Source organism: Asterias rubens, chromosome 5, assembly GCF_902459465.1.
Source record: "Asterias rubens chromosome 5, eAstRub1.3, whole genome shotgun sequence".
In the NCBI taxonomy this organism is placed as follows: Eukaryota; Metazoa; Echinodermata; class Asteroidea; order Forcipulatida; family Asteriidae; genus Asterias; species Asterias rubens.
The window spans coordinates 12,130,551-12,156,771 of NC_047066.1; the positions used below are offsets into that span (position 1 = coordinate 12,130,551).

At 37.9% G+C, this 26,221-nt stretch overlaps 1 protein-coding gene and 1 non-coding gene across 2 annotated transcripts in view; both read right to left on the bottom strand.

Annotated features, from left to right (window-relative positions):
- Window positions 1-19,539, bottom strand: part of LOC117290169 — a 59,749-nt gene extending 40,210 nt beyond the window's left edge. Inside the window, exons 1-2 of the mRNA XM_033771425.1 lie at window positions 19,327-19,539; window positions 3,649-3,788 (exon numbers count right to left, since the gene is read on the bottom strand). The gene's annotated coding sequence lies outside the window, so the exon portion shown is untranslated. The remainder of the gene's footprint in view (window positions 1-3,648; window positions 3,789-19,326) is intronic.
- On the bottom strand, window positions 3,170-3,242 carry Trnas-aga. Its single transcript has one exon. It is a non-coding gene; the product is annotated as a tRNA-Ser (tRNA).
- Window positions 19,540-26,221: the final 6,682 nt, after the last annotated feature.

Sequence of the window (26,221 nt, forward strand, 5' to 3'; positions counted from 1 at the left end):
CTTGCATGGGGCAGCTGAGTGTGGGTTCGAATCCTGATCGTGAAACTAGTGTCCTTCAGCAAGATGCTTAACTACAATGTATATAAAATTCTCTCCATCCTGCCTTATTTGATGGTAGCAGGTAAAGAAAATGTCCAAGAACACAAAAGAGCAGACTCAAAAGCTCAAATGTTTACATTGAACTAATCCCCACAATCTATTTGCCAGAGGCTTCTTAAGAATTGTTAAAGACTTTTTCAAATTGTGTAGGTTTTTCCACTATTCAAACAACCTGTGGACCAAGATTCATAGCAGTCACCAAAGAATCGGCGTTTATGGAAGCAGGGAATTCCAAACTTAAAGCCATTGGACCCTTTTGGTAAACACTATTGTCCAAGGCCCAGCCTTCGTGTATCACAACTTCTATATCAAATAACAAACCTGTGAAAATTTAGGCTCAATCGGTCATCGGAGTCTGGAGAAAATAACGGGAAAACCCACCCGTGTATCCGCGCGTTTCGCCGTGTCATGACATGTGTTTAAAATAAATCCGTAATTCTCAGGAATTGATATTGTTTTACTGTTTTCTCAAAAAGTGAAGCATTTCATGGAATAATATTTCAAGGGAAGTCTTTCACCACTACCTTCTGTAAATCCTGTAAGTTATTTGTAAATCTGTGAACTTTTATTTTTTTTTTTCTGTACCGAAAGGGTCCAATGGCTTTAAATGTCAAGCGTATTTCATAGGTTAGCAGGTAATTTTTGCTTTGGCGCATGCGTACTCCATGTTACTAGACATTCTTCGCTTACACAGCTTCAGCACAGAAATTTGAAGCTTACACAATAAGCGGAAAATGTGGATCAGACCATACTATTAGTTTAAGTTATGTGCAACCAAGTGAACAACATTTCTGCCTACACATTTTGCCTTAAAAAAAAAACTAAATTTAGCCTCTTGCTGCCGGGCAATCTGGGTTGTCTCAGTTGTTAAGACACTGCTGAATTGCAAAGGTCATGGGTACGAATCCCACCCGAGTAATATGCCTGTGATTTTTTTCACAGAACTAAGGAATGTACAGTGCTAACACACATCAGTGTAAGGGTAATAAACAAAATTAATACATGACGATTCTTTTGCAAGAGGCAAAATATAACACAACGTACATGTACCTGTAACATTTGAAGTTCTTGTCCATGCTAAATTAATTGTTGAATTTGATTTTCTGATAAGCTACAGCGTACATGTTACGTCTTCAGGGAAGCTATGTGTGTGGTGCTTGCCCGCCAGCCTTCTGCACTTTCTTCATGTTGGTCGGCCAATCGGCCCAAGAGGATAGTTCAGAAGGTACCCTATGGCAATACATGTTAGCCCAAATAAAAAATAAAAAATGTTTAACATCCTCCCTTTTTGAAAAAAGAGGAAGGAGGGCCTTTTTTTTCAAATGGCCCTCTGACACATTTTTTAATACAACTGGCTAATCTATTTTTTTCTAAATGATTTTTTTCTTTCTGAGATCGTAAACAAATTTTTTTGTAAAAAAAAAAGGAGGCAGCCTCTAAATAGGAAGCGGGCGGGGACGCTAAACATGTTTTTGTCTTTTTATTTGGCCTAACTGGGGACATGTTATTTTTCTCCAATAATTGAATCAACCATTCCGCTGCAGGAGAACATTTGATCCCCAAATTGATATTGCTTTGTGCCGCATTCTCAAGATCCATTTCAAAGGGTTCAATGGACTCTGGTTGAACATCTCCATCACAGGCCGACTTGGGTTTTTACTATCGGCAACCCTCAACATAATAAGACTGTGTACATGTATTTCATTTCATGAACTCATCAATTAAGCAGAGTCCGAAAATAAGATTTAAATTGATGAGTCGCCCCAAGGCAGCCACTAGCTAGTTGCTTGGAAACCAGTCTGGTTGTCTCCGTAATTATCCTGTACTTTGGATTGGTGTAAAAAGCAGGGACAGCCTTCAATGCTTTTTTGAAGGGGCACCAAGGCCAAGACCAGGGGCAACAGAGGCCATGCCCTGTGTTGCCTACGGGTAAATCCAGGCCTGGCTTCTATAACCAATTAGTTTTTATTGCCATAAATTTTAAGTGTAGATTATTTTTACAAATCTACACTAAACTGTAGATTCGTTACGAATCTACACTGAAGTGTAGATTTGTAATATAATCTAGTGTAGATGCATTAGAAACTTAAGTAAATAGTTCAACTTGGAAATTACTGTCTTTCCAAACTGAAAGATAGCATCAAGTGCAACAAAACATAGCTGAAAATATCTTATCTTTCAATTTACAAAAACATTATCCAGTTTAGAAAAATCACTTTTAATAGCTTTGTTGTTAGCTGAGCAAAATGACGTTGCACTCGCTAATGTTGCAAGCACTTAAGTATGCCTATTTTGCAAAAATTTTGTGACCAACCGCCGTTTGACAATGTATACGAAATTAGATAAGATACTATTGAGAAATCCAATTCATTGAAACTTATACATAACCAAATGGGGGAATTAGTTGAAGTCAGAGAATAGACTCTAAAGTGTACATTGGTGACTGCAATGTTCGGCTCCTACATTCTATTCACGAATCTACACTTTGTCGTCCATTCTCCTTTTACTGCCCTCATTTCCATCTCATTCCTCCGTAACTCAACCCTTCTTCGCTTTCTCCTCCTACTACAGCTATTCTTTATTGATTCCATGTTTCCTGTACACTTTCTGTCCCCACCCCCACATTAAACAGTCCTTTTTAATCAATCAATAACTCAGGCACCTGGCTGCAAAGGAATTCTCTTTGCTTCAGTCTCTCAGTTCAATATGTCTCTTGTGGGAGACGCTTTCTTTCTTGACTTGGCTCGAACAATCCCGAGTAAATTGAGAACACTACCCACATTTATTCAAACCAACACGTGTACTATGTCTACATGTACATGTAGGTCATCTGACTAAACATGGCCCTACCTATGCCAGCTGATACTCCAGACATGCAGCACTTTCTTTAAAGACACAGGGGTCGATTTCATAAAAGTTAGTCCTTACTAGGACACTACTCCTAGGACTCTTACTGAGTTATTAATCACTTTAGGCTATTAATTTTTGGTTTTACCCATATACACCGATGTGTGTAGCACTGTATACTCAGTACTTTCCCCCGAGTCCTGTGAACAAAATCACAGGCATTTTACTCGGGTGGGATTCGAACCCACGACCCTTGCAATTCTAGAGCAATGTCATACCAACTAGACCACCGAGATTGCCCGGTAGCTAGAGGCAGTTCGAATCCTATGTTTAGCAGCGGGTACTGCAAATGATTTAGGCTAGTACAAGATATGACTATAGTCTTAACTCTTTTCGAAATCCAACCCTGGACATCACCTTTGGTAACCGGCAAAGACTAGTATCCTCACTTGGTGTATCCCTATATATGCATAAAATAACAAATCTGTGAAAACGCGTACTCAATTGGTCATTGAAGTTTGAAGAGAATAGTGAAAGAAAAACACCATACGTTAATTCAGAGGGAGCCGTTTCTCACAATGTTTTATAATATTAACAGCTCTCCATTGCTTGTTACCAAGTAAGTATAACAATTATTTTGAGTTGTCCGGTGCCTTTAAAAACAATTATCATCAAGACATAATGGAGACAGTCTGTACTTACCAGTCTCAATCAATTAACTCCTCTCAGTTGGTGTTCAGTTCCTAACAGTTGTCTTTCAAATCACATTAAGAAGCGTCCCTCTCTTGTTTGCTTGCGTTTTCTGCCCATGAAGGAAAGTTCTGCCTCGGTTCAAATCAAATCTATAGAGAAAGGAGTCAGATGCAACAGTTAAGGTCAAGTCAGGCAATAAGCCATTTGCAGTTTAGATTTGAATAATGTCTGGTACACGCAGGATGACTTGCTTAGTCACAAAAGTACCACTTACATTTTAACTCTCTAGACTTGACAGTCACTACATTGTACATGTATGTCAAATGGTTCGGGCAAGCTTTAGTAGGATAGCAACCTCCAGATGAGCAAACCCTAGTACAGTGTACCAATGTCCCAAACACATCTATTCAGAAGTGATATAATAGATGTTAAATTTGCATCGGGGATAAAGAATATTAATTTTGGTTGTTACCCATACACCGATGTGTGTTAGCACTGTATACTCAGTAAGGGTCGTGGGTTCGAATCCCACATGCCTGTGATATTTTTTTACAGGACTCGGGAAAGTACTGAGTATACAGTGCTAACACACATAAAAAACCAAAATTAATATTATTCAGAATTGTGTATGGGTGTTCACCGTCTTTTACGTATGCAACTAAGCAAAAGCTTGCCCCTAATCATGTGACATACAATGTACATGCATAGCAACTGACTCTACATTCTGAGGTATTTAAATTTAAAGACCCTGGACACTATTGGTAATTGTCAAAAACCAGTCTTCTCACTTGGTGTATCTCAACATATGCATAAAATAACAAACCTGTGAAAATTTGAGCTAATGAAAGAAAAAAACACCCTTGTCACATGAAGTTGTGTCCTTTCAGATGCTTGATTTCGAGACCTCAAATTCTAATTCTGAGGTCTCGAAATCAAATTCGTAGAAAATTACTTCTTTCGCGGAAACTACATTAATTCAGAGGGAGCCATTTCTCACAATGTTTTATACCATCAACCTCTCCCCATTACTCGTTACCAAGTAAGGTTTTTATGTTAATAATTATTTTGAGCATTACCAACAGTGGACTGCCTTTAAGCGGTAACTTGTGACTGAGCACGTCATTGTACCTGCAATATTCAAATCTAACACGCAATGGCTAATAATGTCTTGTGTTTATACCCAATTGCAACAAGACAACATTTCCAGGTCTGCATTATAGGCTTCATATTTCTTCATTGTTGGATTTCCGCAAGCTTTTCTGTTTACAAAAAAAGTTGCCTTGCCCCTGAAGGAATGAAACTCAACACTTGCCACATCCACCAAAAACCTATCCCTTTAAAAAGTCCCGCAAAGGCAATCTAAATTGCAACTACAGTACACCAATCTACAATTACCACAGACAGGATAGAGTATAACCTCCAGCAGAAGGAAATTTCGTCTGGAAAGAACCGTGAAACCGTGTCCTTAAAAAAAATGGTTTCACCTTCCCAATGTAGTATTGTTACAGGAGACGAGTGAGTTTGTAGTAAACTTTGCCAAATACAAGTCTCCATTACAAGCAATAACACAAACCAACTGTAATTGATATTTGATTACACATGTTTAAAAGCAGGAACAGTGTTCTTGAAAGAAAAGAAGAACAAAAACAAGCAGTGTTTTATAGACATATAAGGCTAATTTGGCTTATGATTTCAGTAGAATTAATTATAAGGTGGGTTTGAATATGATACTATGAACAGCAATTAAATTAAAGGCATTGGACAGTGGACACTATTGGAAATTACTCAAAATAATTGTTAGCATAAAAACTTACTTGGTAATGAGCAATGAAGAGCTGTTGATGGTATAAAACAAATATTTGTTACTTGTTGTGTGCTTTCAGTCGTTAATAAAAGGCTTCAGGACTGAAGTTTTTTTTAATATTTGAGTAAGAAATTACCTCTTTCTAAGAAACTACATGTTTGTTACTTCAGAAGGAAGCTCTCCATTGCTCATTATTAAGTAAGTTTTTATGCTAAAAATTATTTTGAGTAATTATCAACAGTGTCCAGTGCCTTTTTTAAGTCATTGGACCCTTTCGGTACAGAAAAAAAAATAAAAGTTCACAGATTTACAAATAACTTACAGGGTTTACAGAAGGTAGTGGTGAAAGACTTCTCTTGAAATATTATTCCATGAAATGCTTTACTTTTTGAGAAAACAGTAAAACAATATCAATTATCGATAGCGAGAATTACGGATTTATTTTAAACACATGTCATGACACGGCGAAACGTGGGGAAACAAGGGTGGGTTTTCCCGTAATTTACTCCCGACTCCGATGACCGATTGAGCCTAAATTTTCACAGGTTTGTTATTTGATATAGAAGTTGTGATACACAAGTGGGCCTTGGACAATACTGTGTACCGAAAGGGTCCAATGGCTTTTAAGGCAAAGTATACCACTACACACCACACCAACCCAACCACCCAACCCTCACTAAAATAGAGAAACACTTGAAATACTTTGTCCCCTGACTTTTACACAATGTAGTTATCCAGCAATTCATATCTCCTTCCAAGGAATGACTCGGGCTAAATTGACCACAGACTAAATAAAATAGGTATTCTGGGTGATTGCAGGGCGACTATACACTCCTCTCATTGGAAGATAAGATACGATTTCTTTGACTTGATCCCCGAGTAGAAGTTTTCAATTGATTGATGAAAAACATCTAAAAAATACAATTACTACAAAGAACCAGGCTTTCGATTCCACTAGTCAATTGCAATGCTATCATTGAATTAAACAAAAATAGTTATTTACTTTGGTGTATTTTTGGGGCAGAATTTACCACAGCGTAATTGATAGAATATAGTTTACAGGCAGTGTAGACATTTCATCTGATGGATTGAAATGAACACTATACAGTTATAGATTGTTCTGGGTCTAACCTTTAAGTATCTATCATCAATCAGAACTAGGAGCAAGATCAAGACAGACATCTCAATGATGAATGTACTTTATGGGAGAAGGTAGGAAGATGTTACTTAAAGGGTTTTGATACCTTTTGTAGATCAAGTTTCTGTGAATGAAGGCGTACATATGTAATATAATTTATCTGTAGAAATTTCAGCTTCATTAGTTGTCAGGTTTTTTTTTTTTAGAAAAGGGTGAAAATCACAGAGCGATGTTTTCAGGAGAGTCTCGTATTAAATATTATATAACACCCAAGCAGATCCTTGCCATTTGATTGGAGGATTGTCCATCACGTGATAGCAAATAAAAGTACCATTGCACGCTGAGTCACTCGCCGTGCTTTATCGTTCCATCCGAAAAGTACCATTGCACGCTGGCATACTGCCAGCGTGCAATGGTACTTTTCGGATGGAACGAAAAAGCTGAGTAAAAACATCACTGCGTGCGCGTGTCTTTGGTAACGCAGCAGGTGTTACTGCAAGAAGGCATAGTAAAATTACTAGCATTCGGCTTCTACAGTTGAAATTGTTTGTTTTGAAAGTTGTATCTTTCAATCAAAATGACAAAGTTCTACTTGGATGTTATATAAAACAAATAATGAATGTTTTTCATTCGTGCAATGGTGCGAATATGTTCATTCGTTGAAAGCTGGAATGTTCCATTCAACTCGGCTCCGCCTCGTTGAATAGAACATTCCATCTTTCAACTCATGAACATATTCGCACCATTGCACTCATAAACATTCATTATGTGTATACCAGTACTGGTAAATACGTTATGCTACATGTAAAATAGTATGTCTCATGAGACGGAAATTATTTTGAGTGACATTGTTTTCCTCATTTCTCAAAAACTACAGCACCTCAGCAAGTAATGTTTTAAGATACGCTTTCTACCACCATAATCTTCAAACCATGTAAGTTTAATGTACATCTACGTATGGACATTGTGTTTTGTGTCGTTCAAAAAGTACCCAAACCTTTTAATTCAATCAAGGATGATGCTCTATGACAATGCAGCTCATCTCTCATTATGCCAGAGCTCAAAATATACACTGGACCATAGCGAGGCTGGTCATTTTTGTGTCGGGTCAGTAAAATCAGGACCAAACTAGCGTTCAATGTTTCTTGCATTTTGTCATCACGCGTACAAAGACTACTGTAGTCGTCTTTTCTTTTTATCTGAGGATTTTTTTGTTTGTTAATGGTATATTTTATTGTAACATTATCACATTGTGACCAAAAGGTCAAATTTATGGACAATATATTTAAGATAGAAACATCAAAGTCTAAGACAACAATTTAACAATAATTATAAATTGGAAAATCGCCAGTAAAAATGTAAAATTACAAGAAAAGGGAAATTATCCACATTGCACATACACGTAGATTTATTTGCCTCAAATCTGTAAAGAAGTTTATAGCGAAGTACATTGTAATTGGTCCATGAACCTTGAGCCTAGCAAAATGTGAGTGAATCTGCCAACCATTCAATGTTCAAACACACAGGGAACAATTCAAAGATGAACCAGTCTATTAAGTTAAAATGTTCAGAGTAATATTTCAGACTCTGTCTGGAGTGCTACTTAGTGACTCTGTCTCACTCTTGGCATGAAACAGCACTTTGGGGGAGAATAATTACATCAGATGGCACTTCATCCTGTAACACTCTCTCCTCACCTTCCACTCTCAATGGGGTCCCCGAAGGGCATTACTGTCCCCTTCTTTTTGTCCTTCACTCACTCACTCAATGTCCGCTACTGCTCTTTATCAATAAAATTGCTCTTCCAACATGTACCTCCTAACCAATTTAAACCTGGCTCACATCTTCAATTTGGACCTGTCTCACAGAGGTATCAGTTACTAATTCATGGGAAAGAAAACACAAAGAATCAGATGGCAGTACCAGTACATGATGTCATGCCAACTTGGACTCTAAACTTCGGTGATTAAACCATCGATGGTCATTAGGAAAGTCGGGCTTGAAACTGAGCAGAGGCCAAGGGCTAAGGAAGCCAGAGGACAAGTCGTTAATGGTTTGTAACAGTTTGATAGTTGAGATATGGTGGTGGCGTAATGATTTAGGTCTTTGCGCTCGAATACTGCTCTTGCGAGATCACTTCTCTCGCGCGAAGAACCGGCTGTCGACTACTACTCCCTCAATTGGATGAGACTGCACAGCACAGGGGCCAGCAGTCTCGCGAGAATACCGCAAGTAGGCCTATGTCACGGCAACTTGGACTCCAGACTTTGGTAATAAACCATAAATTGGTCATTATAAGAAATGTTAGGGCTGAAATTGAGCAGAGGCCAAGGGCTTAGGAAGCCACTGACTTTGCCTTGATGTAACTTAAGAATAGTGAATACTGATTGATAGTGATTTTTTAATGGAGGGGCTACATTGACCACACAAGAAATAATAGTGATTTTCGATTGATTTCACAGTTGATAGTTGTTTTTCTAATGGAAGTGCTACAGAGTTAATTTCTAGGGCTGATATTTTGAAGGCTGTAACGTAATTGTAATTCTGTCCTAAGTAATAAAAGTCCGTATTGGGTACACTAACCTTACATGTTGTAGCTTGCTTCTCAATTAGAAACAAATTTTGTTTAAAGGCAGTGGACTATTGGTAATTGCTCAAAATAATTATTAGCATTAAACCTTTCTTGGCGACGAGTAATGGGTAGAGGTTGATGGTATAAAACATTGTGAGAAACGGCTCCCTCTGAAGTGCCATAGTTTTTGAGAAAGAAGTAACTTTCCACGAATTTGATTTTGTGACCTCAGATTTAGAACTTGAGGTTTTGAATTCAATCATCTAAACGCACACAACTTTGTGTGACAAGGGTGTTTTCTTTTTTCATTATTATCTCGCAACTTTGATGATTGAGCTCAAATTTTCACAGGTTAGTTATAAATGCATATGTTGAGATACACCAACTGTGAAGGCTATTGTACGTAGTCTTTGACAATTACCAATAGTGTCCACTGCCTTTAAACAATTTCATTACAAAAATAATAATTGCTCCTTCAATAATAACATTCCAGGCCAAATTATCTGCATACATCATTGTCGTTGGCTAGGCTACTAGGTCTTTACATTGGTTTTTTTACAGAATACTTTTAAAACAAAATCAATCAAAGGGAGGGATAGGTGATATACCTTTGGTAATTACTCCAACAAAATTGGTTAGAAGTGGGCCTACCGCAGATGTTAAATAACATTTTTGAGAAATGATTCCTTTCTAAGGAACATGGTTTTAAAGAGAGGGATTCAACCAATTTCAATCTCAGAAACGTTTCTCAGATTGTGTATTCAAATTACCAATTATTCTTCCAGGTTGACCTAAACCACTCCAGAATTCCAGCGTTTTAGCTGTATGACGAGGCTGTTCTGACCAAGCAGGAGCGACTTGTTGGCTCGATTAGGCTTGGTTTCAAAATGGCACTTCTAAAAACTAGGTAATGAGCAATGGAGAGCATTGATGGCTTAAACCATCCTGAGAAAAAACTCCCTCTGAAGTAGCTTTTTTTAGGCTTGTATATTAGATACATGTACACCAAGTGAGAATACTGGTCTTTGACAATTAGGCCTACCAATACAAAGGAATCCACACATCATTGTATTTTGGGCACAAACTACATCTCTCTCTTCCACACACTGAGGGCAACAAACTAGGAGGCCTATAAAAAGGTGGTTTACAAATCAATGCACAGTCAAAAGGTTATTTAAAAGACCACTTAAGACCCACTTTAACTCTAAAAGGATTATTGCCACACTCTCCACCAACAGTGACATTAATAAGGATGGGTCGGATCGATAATCATCACAATTAAGGATACCCTATTATTATGGGACAAATGTAACCCAAAGTGCTACACACAGGGGTAGAAAACACCCTTTCAAGGCATTCCATTGATTGTTACTGAGCCATGTGATGGGCTTACCCTCAAGTCACTTTGTACATCACACCTTCTACAATGCACACCCCACCCTCTTTGTTAGTTTGTAAAAAGACCATTCCAAGCGTGCAAAGTGCTGAGCCACATCGCCCTTCTATGCCAAAGCAGTTTAACTTGAAAAAGTTCAGAGATGAGCTGGGTTTTTTTCCATAATCAATATATTAACCACAAGGGAAACTGACTGGGTAAATTTTGAAATGAGTTTTAGAGTTGAACAAAGAATTGACTAGAGTGGGAATCGAACCAACCACCTCCGGATTAACGTGCCGGCACTCTACCAACTGAGCTATCTAGCCCTATGTTGGCGGTGTCCCTATTTTGTCAATATCTTTGTTCGGGTGTGCCAAATAACGATACAACCTGGGAAGGTTGGGTGTGATCCCTGGCTACACGGCAGTTAACAGTTGTATGGCTTCTGACTGGCACCCCCGAACAAAGATATTGACAAAATAGGGACACCGCCAACATAGATAGCTCAGTTGGTAGAGCGCCGGCACGTTAATCCGGAGGTCATTGGTTCGAATCCCACTCTAGTCAATTCTTTGTTCAACCCTAAAAAAAATTCCATAGGCCTAATCAACAGAACAATAGAATATTTATTTCCACATTCACATGGAGGCTTGTGATGAATGCGCCCGATGTGATTTCAGTGTTGGGCTCATTAACTTAAAACCAGATTAAGTCCTGTGCCAGACTTGTTTTTTGTTTCAATTCAACATCTTCGTCTCAAAAGAACTATGTTCAATAAAACTGTGTTCTCATTATTGACGCTAGAATCTATCTAATCTCTTCTCATTTCAATTCGGGTCTTGTGAATAAAATCCCATACACATCCTACTGTCTTATGGATTTTTCCCCCAAATTCCCAAATTCAACCGCTGCAGAAACTGCCCGGTTGCTTCACACACAAGCAACTGTCACTTGAAAAATAAAAATAAGAATAAAAGTAAGTGGAACACATTTTTGACTGGAAAATCAACGAAGGACCTGGGAATGACAGTATGCTCTCCACAGTCATGACAAACCCAGTCCGACGCAATGCATTCTCTCTTCAAAAGTGGCTGATAAAATGACAAGCCATCAGCAAACACCGCCTGGCACTCCACAGCAGTTCAACATGCAGGGCTCTTCAGGAAAATGGACAAATAACTGTCTAGTGCGTCTTGGGGGGGGGGGGAAAGGAGATGATGTGAGCCCTTGCATTAAAGGCAGTGGACACTATTGGTAATTACTCACAATAATGTTTAGCATAAAACCTTACTTGGTATTAACAAGCAATGGAGAGCTGTTGATAGTATAAAACATTGTGAGAAACGGCTCCCTCTGAGGTAATGTAGTTTTTGAGAAAGATGTTATTTCTCACTCACTAAAACAAAAGACTGCAGCAGAAGCAATTTATTGTTTTTGAGTAAGATGTAATTTCTCACTCAAATAATAAAAGACTTCAGGCTGAAGCATTTTATGAAACATGTATGCATCTGAAAGCACACAAAGTAATGAACGCGTTTATTTTTTCCACTCTTACATTATTCCCTTGCAAATTGTATGACCAATTGAGCCCAAATGTTCACATGTTTGTTATTTTATGCATGGATGTTGGGACACACCAAGTGAGATTGACAAATTACCAAAGAAATCCAGTGCCTTTAATGGAGGTCAAACCTGAAGATGGTATAAAAGGGCTTGTAAAGACCATAGAGAAAAGACCAAAGAAGAAATGGAGTGAGCGGACTTTGAATTTAGCAAAAAAATACCACATATAGTACATGTCACTTGTCTTGCTTATGTACACATTCAGAGGCACTTGACAGCGTACAGGCAGGGCAACCTAAATGATTCACCTGGTAAACATCATGATTGAAGAGCATTTTACTGTACACACGCACCAAGGTCTAGGTAGACTTGCGGACAAGTCGTTAGTGGTTTGTCGCGTTGATAGTCAAGTCATGGTGGTGGCGTATTGCTTGGTTTAGGTCTCATCAATTGAATATTCTGCTCTCCCGAGCCACTGTCTACGTACAATAGTAGACTTGTGGACAAGTCATTAATGGTTTGTCGTGTTGATCATGTTGTTAGTCGAGTCCCGGAGGTGACAAAATGGTTCAGGTCTTGACACTTGAATCACTGCTCTTGCCAGAAGTTTTTTTAATTTTTTGATTTTTTTTTTTTTATGCAAGTCGCTGGACATACAAATCTTGAAGGACACTTCAAGGTGTGGGCTACATATTTTTTTTTTTTCAGAGGCCGTTGCCACCTTCTCCTAGGGCTGAAACAGGGTTACCCCTTTTACAGTCCGTACGGTTTAGGCTTGGGTATCATCAGTCCAATCACCTGGCCGGTAGAGCCAATTGACCAATCACAACCCAATGAAAGTCCGACACTAAGGTCCGACATGCGTGCGTGTATTGTTGGCGCGCTCGGCAGAGTTGTGCAGAAAGGCATTGGAGAGCCCCACGCGTTCTTGCTCACACGTGCGTCATGGGCGGAGCCTACTGGATCGGTCTATTACTCCTTCATTAACATTTAACCACTTGTCCACAAGGCTTTGGTCTAGGTTGACTCTACTGATCTAAGCTTAGATCATGGGGGTTTTAACATCTAGGGTATGTTCAGACAGCGTACTAAGTTAGACCCGAACCGGTTTAACTTTTATGAGCAGGGGGGGGGGGTGGTCACAAAAATAAAATCCCCTTGCGTTCAGACAGCACAGAGTTAAACCCGATCCGGTTTATCTTTGGTTTTAAGAGGTCAAAGCAAACGCGACCCGGTTACTCTAACATCCTGTTCATTGGTCACTGTGTGTTTACGTAATGATTACAGAGGTCAATGGGTCGTCTGTTGTGAGGTTGTCCGGATGAGGTTGAGGTTGTCCGGATGTGGTCTTTTTTTATTCTGTCCACACACAGTGTTAAAAGGTAAAACCGAAACGATCTAAAGATAAACCCCCTCCCTGGATGGTTTATCTTTTGTGGGTTGAACTCGATTCGGACTAACTTTAGAACCGTTCAGACACACAGAGTTGAACTCGACCGGGTTGAACCATGAGTTAAACCGACTTAAGTACTGTGTCTGAACGACCTCTAACCAAAGATAAACCGTATTGGGTTTAACTCGGTGCTGTCTGAACACAAGGGGTTTTTATTTTTACGACCACCCCCCGCTGCTCAGAGAAGTTAAACCGGTTTGGGTCCAACTTAGTACGCTGTCTGAACATACCCATAGACCAACCTCTTCTTCCTGGGGATCCTAATATCCCAATTGGTAAATGAAGGACATTATTCTAAACCTTCAACTGGAAGTGTACACACACCAATGTTTGCGCTTGCCCTGATGGGGGTCTTGGCTTTATGTGTACAATGTTTGCAGATTACTAACTGACTTTTCCTGAATGAACAATTTGGTGGCTCCATTAAGTGTATGGGCCTACCGGACAATTTGGTGGCTCTATGAAGTGTACACAATATGTAGACCTACTGAACAATTTGGTGGCTCAATAAAGTGTATTCAAGGTTTCTTGGGCTGACAAACTGGAACCTTTGCTGTTTGTAGTGTAGGTGTATAGGCTATACCCATACGCATTAAAAGCCAAAGGCCTGCATTTGTGTAAGAGTTAGGAAGGGCACCAAGGCGTTTTTGTAAATTTTCATTGGAACATTCAAGGGGCAGGCACCAAGGCAATGACCAAGGGCATTGGCACCCATGAGGGTCCCAGTCCTGAAAATGCATTACAGAAATGGGTTGTTTTTTGCATCTGTTTTATTTACAAAACCAAGTGGTCTGTATTTATATCGGTTTTCAAACCCTGGGACTTCAGGTAAATAATTGGTTTGATTTTACACAAAACATGACCGTTTAATTTAGCCCTAGTAGGCCTACATTGACTATAGGCAAGCAGATAAATCATTATTCTGTGACATTGAGCAATATAAAGCAGTTTTACTATAAAATAAAAAAAATTATAAAAACCGTAAAAAAATCAAAAATGAAACACCAGGTCTGTATTCAACCGTGATGCTGATTTTGAATTGCTCAGATGCACAGTAAAATAATTTTATCATCCTGTGTAATAAACAACATCTAAAAATAAACAAAAAACTTAGTAACTGGTTTTGTTTACAGTTGCCAGGCATCGGCAACAAGGCCACCAGGTGTTTGTCTCGGCAATAAAGTATAAAATGATCCTGTTTACATTGGAGTCAGGCCTGCAACTGATTGCATCCACTAGATTGATATGTCTGTAAAGTACTGTATCAAGCGTAAAAATTGATTGATTTTGTCAGTAGTAAGCCAGAAGGTTGAGAAAGTTGGGTGTATTGCCTGACCCTCTGTGTAAGAGTAGAGCTCCTTTTACACTACCTGGGGGGGGGGGGACCCAGGGGGAATAACGGCTGACCCTTGCACACTTGGATCGCCTTACCCCTGGGAAGATCTGCAATTGGGCATACACTTGGAAGATCTGCAAATGGGAATACACCTTGGAAGATCTGCAATTGGGCATACACCTAGGAAGAATGGTAAATGGGCACACACAAGGAAGATCTGCAAATGGGCATACCTCGAGGTACGTTCCACTCGCGCAAACGTTGCCAACAGTTGCGCACGTTCGCCAACAATTTCAAGTGGAACGAGTTGTTCGCCGTGGCAACATTATACTTCTGAGGTGTTGGCGAGTGGTTTTTAAAATGGCGGACAAGCATACAATATTATTTCTTTGTCACAAACATAATTACATTGTATTTTCGGTGGATGATAATGCAGATTTGGAATAACAAAGGTAATTGGTTGATGTAATGATGTCAAAAAGAGGACTTTTGCAGCAAAAACAAAGTTTAAAAAAAAACTACATATGGTGCGCGCCATCTTCATTTCAGGGCGCCGCCATATTGACTTCGCGTATACGCCCCAATCGTTCAAAAGATAAAAAACGTTTGCGCGAACAGTTTCGAGTAGTTTGCGCGAGTGGAACGCAGCCCAGCTCCGAAGTAGGGGTAAGACACCAGGGGCAGCCTATGGTTGAAATGTGTTGGCGTGGGGCGTACATTTTTTAATGGTTTTAAGCCCGGTGCTAATTCCTGCTAATGCGAATGCGATACAAACGTTGACGTCTCAGATTCCCAACGAATTATTCGCCAGGGTCGATCTGTGTTCAACTTTGGCGAAACATTCCCTGGGAAAATGGAGCTGTGAAGTCAAATTCACATCAAATTCGCTTCGCATTAATGCATTCGCAAGAAGGTAATGAACCGGGCTTCAGTCTAGTTTTCAAATCACCCTATCTAGTAAAATGTACTACATTTCAATCCAGGTAAATAGAGGAAATTTAATTTTCTTTCAGGGCCTTATCAAACAGCAAGTAACAGTCAGATGCACTCAGAGTGTGTGTATCTGTGGTAAAGCACTTCTTGAAATGTGTAGCCGAAACCCTGTGGAATAGGGACCTACAGGGGAGAACGTGAAAGTGCGACTGTGCACACCAAGGGTTAAACTCCTGGGGTCTCCCCTGAGCTGTTTTTAACAGAGATAAGAGTACAGAGTGAAAAGGCTTCAAGGTGGGGTTGTGCACAGGGTGCGGTACATGTATCTAATTTTTAGAGCCCTTTGTTTGGCATGCAGTCGAGGGTTTGTTATTATCAACCCAAATTTGCAAATCAAAATGAATAATTTCTATGTATGAGAGAATCTGGGAAGTTTGGAGGGGGGGGCTGAAATCCCAAAATAAGATTATTTCAAGATACTGTTGAAGCTATTCGATTACAGTGCAGACCGTGTTAATCCAGACGCCATGTGCATAAAAAAAAGGTAATCCAATATAACATCGCTGTCCACCCCCCCCCCCCCCCCCCCGCCCCTGCACATACACACCCACCTGCATAGACTGTTGCTTTCTAATGGATTTAGATTAGGCCCTAAAGAAAATTAGGTTTTCCACTAGTATGACAAGCAAAGGATGGAAAAATGTAGTACTAGGGTGTTTTGAAAGCGAGACTATCCTACACAAATATGGGCCTAAAAGAAACCTGTCTTTGTCTTCTGGACAATTTATATCGCAGTGTTCTCATGATCCACAATGTGATCATCAGAGGTCGATTTCACAAAGAGTTCAGACTAGTCTCATATTGAGTTATGCGAGTAATAGTGTAACGCCTGTGTGGTATCTTGACTGATGCCAGCAACAGGGACATTTAAATTTTAGGACTAGCCATACGTTTCTAAAATTATCCCTAGGGCCAACTCTTTGTGAAATCGACCCCAGTTGTCCTACATTACTAAACCATGCCTAAACCTAGTGTCAGGGCTTCATCCCAGTGTTCCTTAGTGTCAGGCCAGTAAACTCAAGAAACGACAAGTCCGGTGGTCTTGTTTTTTTTTTTCAAAATGGTAGGCCTACATGAAACCAAAATTAGTGTGACTGACAATTAATGTTTTTGGTCAATATGTTAAAGTGCTAAAATTCTGCATCCAGAGTCACTACGTTAGGCCACAATACAAACAAAATTTGATCGTCCTTTTTTTATGGATGGGTGAGTGAGGGTGGTTTTCATTTTTTATTTTGCATATTTTTAATAGTTTTATTGACATGGCCAAATATGAAATAAAGAATAAAGGGATCATCACAATCACTATATATAAAAAAGAGGGCTCGTGCGTTTTTGATGTTATCAATTGTTTTGTCAAACAAATCTAACTCCTACATTATCTAGATGACATTTTCTGCAAACATTTGTAAAAAACTAAACCACAGTGTAGCCCAAGTTAATATTTGAAGAATTGTTCTTGCTTTGCCATTATGAATAAAACTATTTTTCAACTTCTTTTCAAACAATAAATCTTGAAAACAAAAAAAGATCATTGAAAAGGTCGTTTTTATGATAAAAAAAATTAAAAAATTAAAAAGTCAAAAAACGTGGGATGCGACAGGAAAACAACAGTAAATACCGAGCAGAAAATTGTATTTTTGATGATGTTTTTTTAATTTCACTCAACAAAAAGGAAATACAAGCATTATGGATGTATATTGAGTAGGGTGGGGAAAGCTTTAGGTGTACAGTACACAGGAAACTACAGTTCTGGTTGGCTAACGGTCGTAAAACTTTCACCCACCAACGCTGATTTGAAAAACGTATAAGCGTTAAGGAGGCCCTAAATATGAGACCCCTATAAGGCTCACAAAAGTCACAGGGAAGCCTTATAGTTTCTAGAAGTAGCTCCATCCTCATCCTGCCGTCGGGGGGGAGAGGGTTTATAAATGATTATCACAAATACAGACAGAGCCCCAGTTACACATGCTGGAGATGCAAATGTCAAAGTTGTTAAAAATTAGTACAGGGTCCCAGTTCATGGGTCTATCTCCTACCTAGAACCATGAGGTCCGTTCTGCTATATTTATTAAACGTCTCCGCATCGAACGGAGACGATAGCGGAACGAACCTCATCCTACGTGTACTCCTCTCACCAGTTTATACGGTATTAGGACCTATGCCTTTTTCTTTAAATTGGGAACAAAATAATGATGCCATAATTATTTGTTAATATGAAGTATTCAAACATATATTAAAACTTGATGGACATTGGAATGTTCACACCACACACTGATCTTCGATGACTTCAACTGGCCCCATTTGTTTTGAGCTTTTCCTGTTTTCACTGCAAACCAGAAAGTATGGTTTCGGAAGAAACATATGCAGTGACTACAAGTGTTCTTTGAGACTCTGTGTAGGCCCTATGACTCTATAGCCAGAAGTTGTCTTCATTTTATTCAAAATATTTTTTTATTAAATTTTAAAAATGACCATGGTAACTTGCACAAAATTTAAAAAGTTAAAAATTAATAAAAAGTGTGAATAATTACTGGCTTTCAAATCTGATTTTTATTTGTTTTTTTATATATATTTTTTCTTAATATTTATAATAAAGCGTATAAATAAACAGTGATAATTGAATCAACAAGCTGATGTTTAAATTTTAATATTAATAATAATATTTATATGATGGTTAAAAAATAAAAATCATCAAAAATATTAGAAAATGATGTAAGGCACATGGCTTCTTTAAGCCTGTGTATTTTTTTTCCAGAATGCTCAGCAAAATATTCAGTCACATGATTTGATCATCGTGAATTGTGAATTGAAATAGTGTTTGATGAAACTTTTTCGGTGGGCAAATATTTTTTTTATGGCCTCAACATTATTATGACATATTTTTGTTCCTTGTAGAAATGCCTAAAATACCAAACTTTTTGCATTTACAAGTGCAAATAACCAATAGAGCCTTACGTGTTTCTAAGTTTTGGTCAAGGGAGAGGAGACTCTTTGCTTGGCAAATAAAACAACACAATTTTTATCTAGGGATGTTTACATCGCGCACAGAGAGGTAAAAGATTTGCCACGATTATAGGGACACCTCGAAAACTAGCCCACCTTGTTGAGCTCAACAAGGTGGGCTACAGTGATGAGACCGATGTTAAAAGCGGAGCCATTTACAGCTCACAACAAGGTGGGCTACTCGAAAACAGGACCTCCTACGATTTATAACTCGGAGTACTGCCTGAATATATCTAGGATATCTATAGCTCGAGCCGAGTTGGTTTATCGAGGTAGGAATGGTTTCAACAAAATCATTACACGACAAACTTTTTTCACGCGCTGCATGCACACACGTCCATTGCTCAAGAGTCAAGTTCAATTCAAGTTCATGATGCCACTGAGAATCACTCTACTAAATGAAATTGTTCTTTCTACAGTGAAAATAAATGATTGCTTACTCACCGCTTGAGGTAGAAATCACCGTCATTAACTCCGTGTCGAAACCTTTCCCTCTCTAGCTCTGTGGTCAACCATCAAACGTACGTGTAGCCAAGCCAATGTAAACATCGAAGTAGTGGGGGAGCTCTGTGACTTTTGATCAACGCTAAAACCATGTGTCATGTCTCGGTCGCCGCCGACACACAGGATTTCCACAGTGATCTAAAGTGGTCCCGCTTGTGAGCAGTATCGCCAACTGGTGGCGCTGTTCAACATTAAGGGTACACAAGCCGCAATGTGTATGCCTAAACAATCATCACTGTCTGTCGCAGTGCTTTTCAATGGGGAACTTTGTTTATACTAAATCGATTCAAAAAAGATAATCCTTAAAAATAAACATTAGGACAATTTTTGAGGATGTTTATTTTGCTTTACAGTATAAAAACAAATTGCTTGCAGGCCGCGAATGGCTTCGGGTATAGTGGATACGGCTGTAGCGCGGATATTCTTCAACTTGGCCATAATAGCCGTAGCCGAAGATGCTCGATTCGGACACGGCTTAAAGGCAATGGACACCTTTGGTAATTATTGTCAAAGACCAGTATTCTCACTTGGTTATATCCCAACATTTTGCATAAAAAAAAAAAATACTGTAAAAAAATTGGGCTCAAATTGGTCATCTAAGTTGCAAAATAATGAAATAAAATACACCCAGAATTGCAAAAATTATTGTGTACTTTCAGATGCCTAAAAAAATGGTTACTTCAGAGGGAGCTGTTTCTCACAATATTGTGGTGAAGTACGTGGCCAGGAGTTTGTAAGTAGGCACTAGACACATTTTTTGTAATAACTCAAACAATGAATTTATTACCATACAAACTTACTTGTTGTAAACGGCAACCGAGTGTGTTGGTAGAGTAACCATTGTGTGAAACGACTCCCTCATGAAGTAACGTAGTTTTTGAGAAAAAGAAGTAATTTCTCACTAAATTGAGTACAGATACTTTGGACCTTTGGCATCTGAAAGCACACAATCTTTGTGCAACGAGGGTTTGGTTTTTCTTTCACATTTTTCTTGCAACTTCGATGACCAATTGAGCCCAATGCCCAAAGCTTTGTTTATTTTTATGAATGAGGATACACCAGGTGAGATTACTTTTTTTTTTTTTTTTTTTTACAAATAATTATTAACAAACGTATTTATAGGGGTGGGTAGGTAATGTTCTCCGCTGTAAGGCAAAGTAATAAAATAAAATAACAGTTGATCGTCGGGTTTTTCCACAAAGAGGAGAAGGGGGTGCCTTTTTATTTTCTATTTCTTGCAAAGGTGTGCGCCAATCATTTTAATTCAAACGTGCCACCAATTAATCTAAAAGTTTCACCGACAATTTTGTCTTTTTGAAGAAGAAAAAAGGGGAAAAAAAGAAAAAAGAAGGATGCGGCCTCAAAAAGGGATCAGGTAGGGACAACCACCGTCTTGTATTGCCTACTGGGTATGGGTATGGGTACTGTTTGTAGGACAAAAAAGCATAATGTCCACAGATTTACAATTAACTTAAACAGTTTGAAGATAGAAGTGCTGCGGTTTTTGAGAAAAACAACGTCATGAAAAAAATCAAATCTTCAAACGTAAGTTTAATGTAAATCGGTGAACATTGTGTTTTGTGTTACAAAAGGTACCCAACTACATCCTTTAAGGTGGAGATGGGTGGGTGGGTAGGTATAGACCTTTATCACGGTGTGGACATCTTAATTTTACTCCAATCAAACTCATTGTAGCCAAACCGAGGCTGGACTAAATAATAGTCTGGTGCCATCTTAGCGCAATGAATGTTAGCATTCATTACCGTTGTGGAAACAGGGAAAATCACCAAGATGGCAACAACGTGATAAAGGTCTGTAAACCGCGATGGCTGCAACGTGAGCGTAAAACAAAATACAAAATGTACACAAACCATTTTGATACTCAAGAAATAAACTACGAGTTTTTGGAAGCAAATTGTACCTGACATGTATTAACGTATTTTATTTCATCAATGCAGACAGTACTGCAATCGAAATACTTTTACAAGTTGTAAACATTGAACTCAAAGTGGGAATCATTAGGTATGATCTGAAAGTCAGGGTCTTTTTTGTACACCGCTATTTTACTGACGTTCACATTTGTTCACAAACACCATTGATAGTTCCAACCTTGCCATGATAATAAACTCACTGTCTTCCAGTAAACTTTTTTTCAATTTTTTCCCCCAGTTTTTCAATTTCCATGTTGTATCAATTATTTTTAAATGGAGCTATGTGAAAATGTTGCTCCTTGGTTCAACAATTAGTGTGTCTGTGAATGGGATGTTTGTCCCGAGACCCTCCTCAAAATTACCTCGAAGATTCCTCATCTGAGAGTTAAATAGCAGGGAAGGTACACGTTTGGTAATTACTCAAAACAAATACTAACTTACTTGACTTGGTAACGAGCGTTGGAGAGCTGTTGATGGTAAAACATTGTGGGAAACGACTCCATCTGAAGTAGCATAGATTTTGAGAAAGAGGTAATTTCTCAAAAAATAAAAAAGACTTCTAGCCAGAAGTCTTTTATTGCTATCTTAAAGAACACAAATTCGTCCAACAAGGGTGTTTTATTCTCTCCCCATGTTCTCGCAACTTTTTGTTATGCTTATGTTGGGATACACCAAGTGAGAAGACTGGTCTTTGACAATTACCAAACGTGTACCTTCCATTTAACATTAACAAAAAAAATGATTGTTTTTGAAATCGTTATTTTGGGTTATGTGATTTTAAGTTGGAACTACCAAAAAGCGAAATGGTATACTTTCTATGAATGAAACTATAACTGTACAAATCAGAAACAAAATGATATTAATATCCACATCAAGCCATTTAAGATATGATAACAGATAAATAACAAATCCTCGAGTGAGGTCATGAAAATCATTGATGGATCCAGACTGGCCGGTAAATCAAAACTGAACGGCAAACATTTGTTTTCCCCATTCTATTTGTTATTTCTTTTTTCTTTTTCTTTTCTTGGGGGGGGGGGGGGGTAAATACACAGTCACCTTTTGGAAATGTGTTTAACTGTTAAGATCGGTCCTTGTATGTCAATCATCCACCTTTGTTTATAACGGATTTCTCAATCATAGATTTAATTTGTTAATTTTTCATTCACGCTGGATCAATCAATGAATTAGCATGTATTTTTTTTATGATAGTATCATTTTATATGACAAATAGTAATCTAACACCAAAAATACAGTAAAAAAAACACCTGTGCACACAATTTAAACTTTGCAACTTTTCATCAATCTTGTTATCGGCTTTTTCAGATAGCACTTAGTAACGTATTGTTCTTGTTTTGGTGTGTGTTTTGGGTCCTGGGGTCGATTTCACAAAGAGTTCGGACTAGTCCTAACTTAGGACTAGTCCTAGGAGATATACAAATTGCATGGATAGTCCTAAGTTAGGACGAGTAACTTGTCCTAACTCGAGATAAGACTAGTCCTAACTCTTTATGAAATCGACCCCCTGGTATCGATGAAAGCGCAGTATAGTACTTTCCCTGGTTCTGTTAAACGAAATCGAAAAGCACATCATTCGGCATGGGATTCGAACCGAAGACCTTTGATATTCTACAGCAGAATGGTATTTACAGCACACCAGCGAGGTATAGAGGCATTTCGAAACCCTGTGTTTTAGCAGCGGGTAGGCCTACCGCCAATAAATTTAATGTTTAACACTGTCGGGGAAGAAGAATACGTTTTGGTTTCTGCGCTTATACCGGTACGGCTAAAGCCCGAACGGTTCATACTTCCTGCTAATACGAATGCGATACGAATGTTGACGTCACAAATTCGCGCAACGAAATTCGCACTGGTTGAGCTGTGGGCAACTCTCTTGCGAATATCGCAGCGAAAGACGTCCTATTCACATCAAATTCGCATCGCATTCGCATTCGCAGGAAGTATGAACCGGGCATAACTAAGAACAGAAGATAGAGGTCTGTGAACACAATTCCACAGACTTTACTCGGGTGTAGTGTACTTTCAGCAATGTTTTATGCAATCTTTGGTTGTGTGATTTTAAGTTGGAACTATACCAAACAGCGAAACGGTGCTTTCTATAACTGAAACTATTGTATACAATTAATAAATCAAGCGATCTAAAATAATATGATTAGAGATGAATAGTAAATCCTCGAGTGAGGTTATAACAATCATTGATGTATCCAGACTGGCCGATATCAATAAATCGACGGAAACAGTTGTCTTAACAATATAAAATACACAATCGCGTTTTGGTAAACCCTGCAATGTTTTTTTCCATCAATAAATATTCTCAATTTTAATTTAATTTATGCGCTCTGGAGTAGAAGGAGCCGTCTGATGGGACACACAAAGGAAAATAGTATTGGAAATCGATAAAAAGACAAAGGAATGAATGGAATAATTAATGAGGACACACAAAGGAAGGGATTAAAGTTTAGGGGACACACAAAGGAGGGGGATTAAGATTTTGGGGACACACAATGGAGGACGGAAGGAGAAGGGATTAAAATTTTGGGGACACACAAAGGAAAGGGATTAAAATTTTGGGGACACACAAAGGAAGACGGAAGGAGAGGGATTACAATTTTGGGGACACACAAAGGAAGATGAAAGGTTGAATGAAATTTTTAATGAGGACACACAATAGGAAGATGAAGTTTCATCATACCTAAATTAAACGTAAACAGAACTATAGTATATAGGATTAAAATGATCCCCCATCATAGGATATAACTAACAGCTTAGTCAACTATTTTGACCTAATATTTTCTACCCTCACCTGAAAAGGAAATATTCCATCAGTTATTTTTTCAGCAGGACTCCTACGTGTCTTAAAACATTAATGCAGTTAAAGTAATCTTAGTAAATTCACTAACTGAAGTTATAAAATATAATTATATTTGATTTTATGTTATGTTACTTACACTTTTAGTGTTTAAAACCATTATGCAATTACACGTCGAATATAAAGCGAGCTTATTTCTGTATTTAGTTTTTATAAAAGAAATTATCATTGCAATAAAAAAAAACGAACCCCATAATTTGAGATTACCTACATGAAACGCGTACAGTAAATTCGATTCTTTATAATCGAATATTCGGATGTTACTTGAAAAGGAAATATTCCATCAGTTATTTACTCAGTAGGACTCCTACGTGTTTATTGTTGATAGTGTACATTTTGTAGTTTGTAGTTAGTTTTTAGTTGTTTAGTTTTATAGTTTTTAAGTTTTGAGTTTATTTTTTTTCTAGGTTTGTTTGCATCAATTTGTATTTGTAGCTTCAATTTCTTTTTTAGTTTTATAGTTTTTAAGCTTTGAGTTCAGTACTTTTGCTTTAGCTTTTACTTTGAGGTTTACATTTTGATAGTCTTTTTTTGTTTTCAGTTTTCGGCTTTTATCTTTTAGTATTTAGAGAGAGGTTTGCAAGTGTCTGCGCTTTGAACCAACTGTTTTTGGACTGCATCGATGTTTTTTATACTGAACCTACACGTTGTACCATAATAATGTGATGTTTAGTTGAATATCCCTCATCATGTCGTTGACTATAGTATAGTGTTTCGTTGTATTACTGATTTTGTGTCATTTGTTTCTTTTATAGTTTCTCGATAGACCTATACTTTAACATTTTTGTCTGTAAAATTGTGTACATGCCTTTTGAAAATTCTTAATTTTAAATCATATTTTTGTTTATTGATTTGTTTTATGTTGCAGTCTTTGTACATGTTCGTTATTGTTATACTTACGTTTCGTTTAATGTGTAGCGTTTGTTTATGTGTCCATCACATTTTTCCTTAAATGAATTCCTAAACGTCAGAAGCACGTCAAGCTAACTACTGATATAAATTTAAACAAAGTGATAAAACAATCACATACAAACAAACCGCTGAAACCAAACTTTTTTTTACAATAATTAATAAGCACTCATGTGAATGATGATGATTAAGTTTCAACTGAGTTAAATCGGACACAAGTTAGTGATGTATCTGGTGTTAGCAAAAAAAACAAAAAAAACCAGTGTCTTTCATTCGTAATGAAGACGAAGTCATTAATTTTTTATCACAGAAAATAACTGTATGTAATAAAAAGATTGTCTTCTTATAATATCGACAAGCATTCAACAGTCGGTACCATTCAACATTGTAAGCTACTGTCTTGTTGTGCACAGCATAGACTCTTTTCGTTTAAGGGCTTGGACAAATTTAATCCTTTAGCAAATAGTGGGGGAACACTAATCGATTCGTCAACAATAGGGGTACATGACCCAGCGGGCAAAATTTGTTGTAGATCCAATGTTGCAGGTATAGACATGTGGCAACTCTACCGATTGTGTATGTGTACAAATCATGGAAAAATGTCTGGATGCGGTTTTTCAGTAAATTCACTAACTGAAGTTATAAAATATAATAATATTTGATTTTATGTTATGTTACTTACACTTTTAGTGTTTAAAACCATTATGCAATTACACGTCGAATATAAAGCGAGCTTATTTCTGTATTTAGTTTTTATAAAAGAAATTATCATTCCAATAAAAAAAAAACGAACCCCATAATTTGAGATTACCTGCATGAAACGCGTACAGTAAATTCGATTCTTTATAATCGAATATTCGGATGTTACTTGAAAAGGAAATATTCCATCAGTTATTTTACTCAGTAGGACTCCTACGTGTCTTAAAACATTCATACAGTTAAAGTAATCTTAGTAAATTTACTAAGTTTAACTGAAATCATAAAATTTAATATTATTGAGTGATAGGTAGACATCAAATAAGACAGTTTGGTTATTTCTCTTTTTGGAAGATGGTGGGGGGCTCTGAAAAGAACCGGTTGGTTTTGACGCGTACACATTCAACGT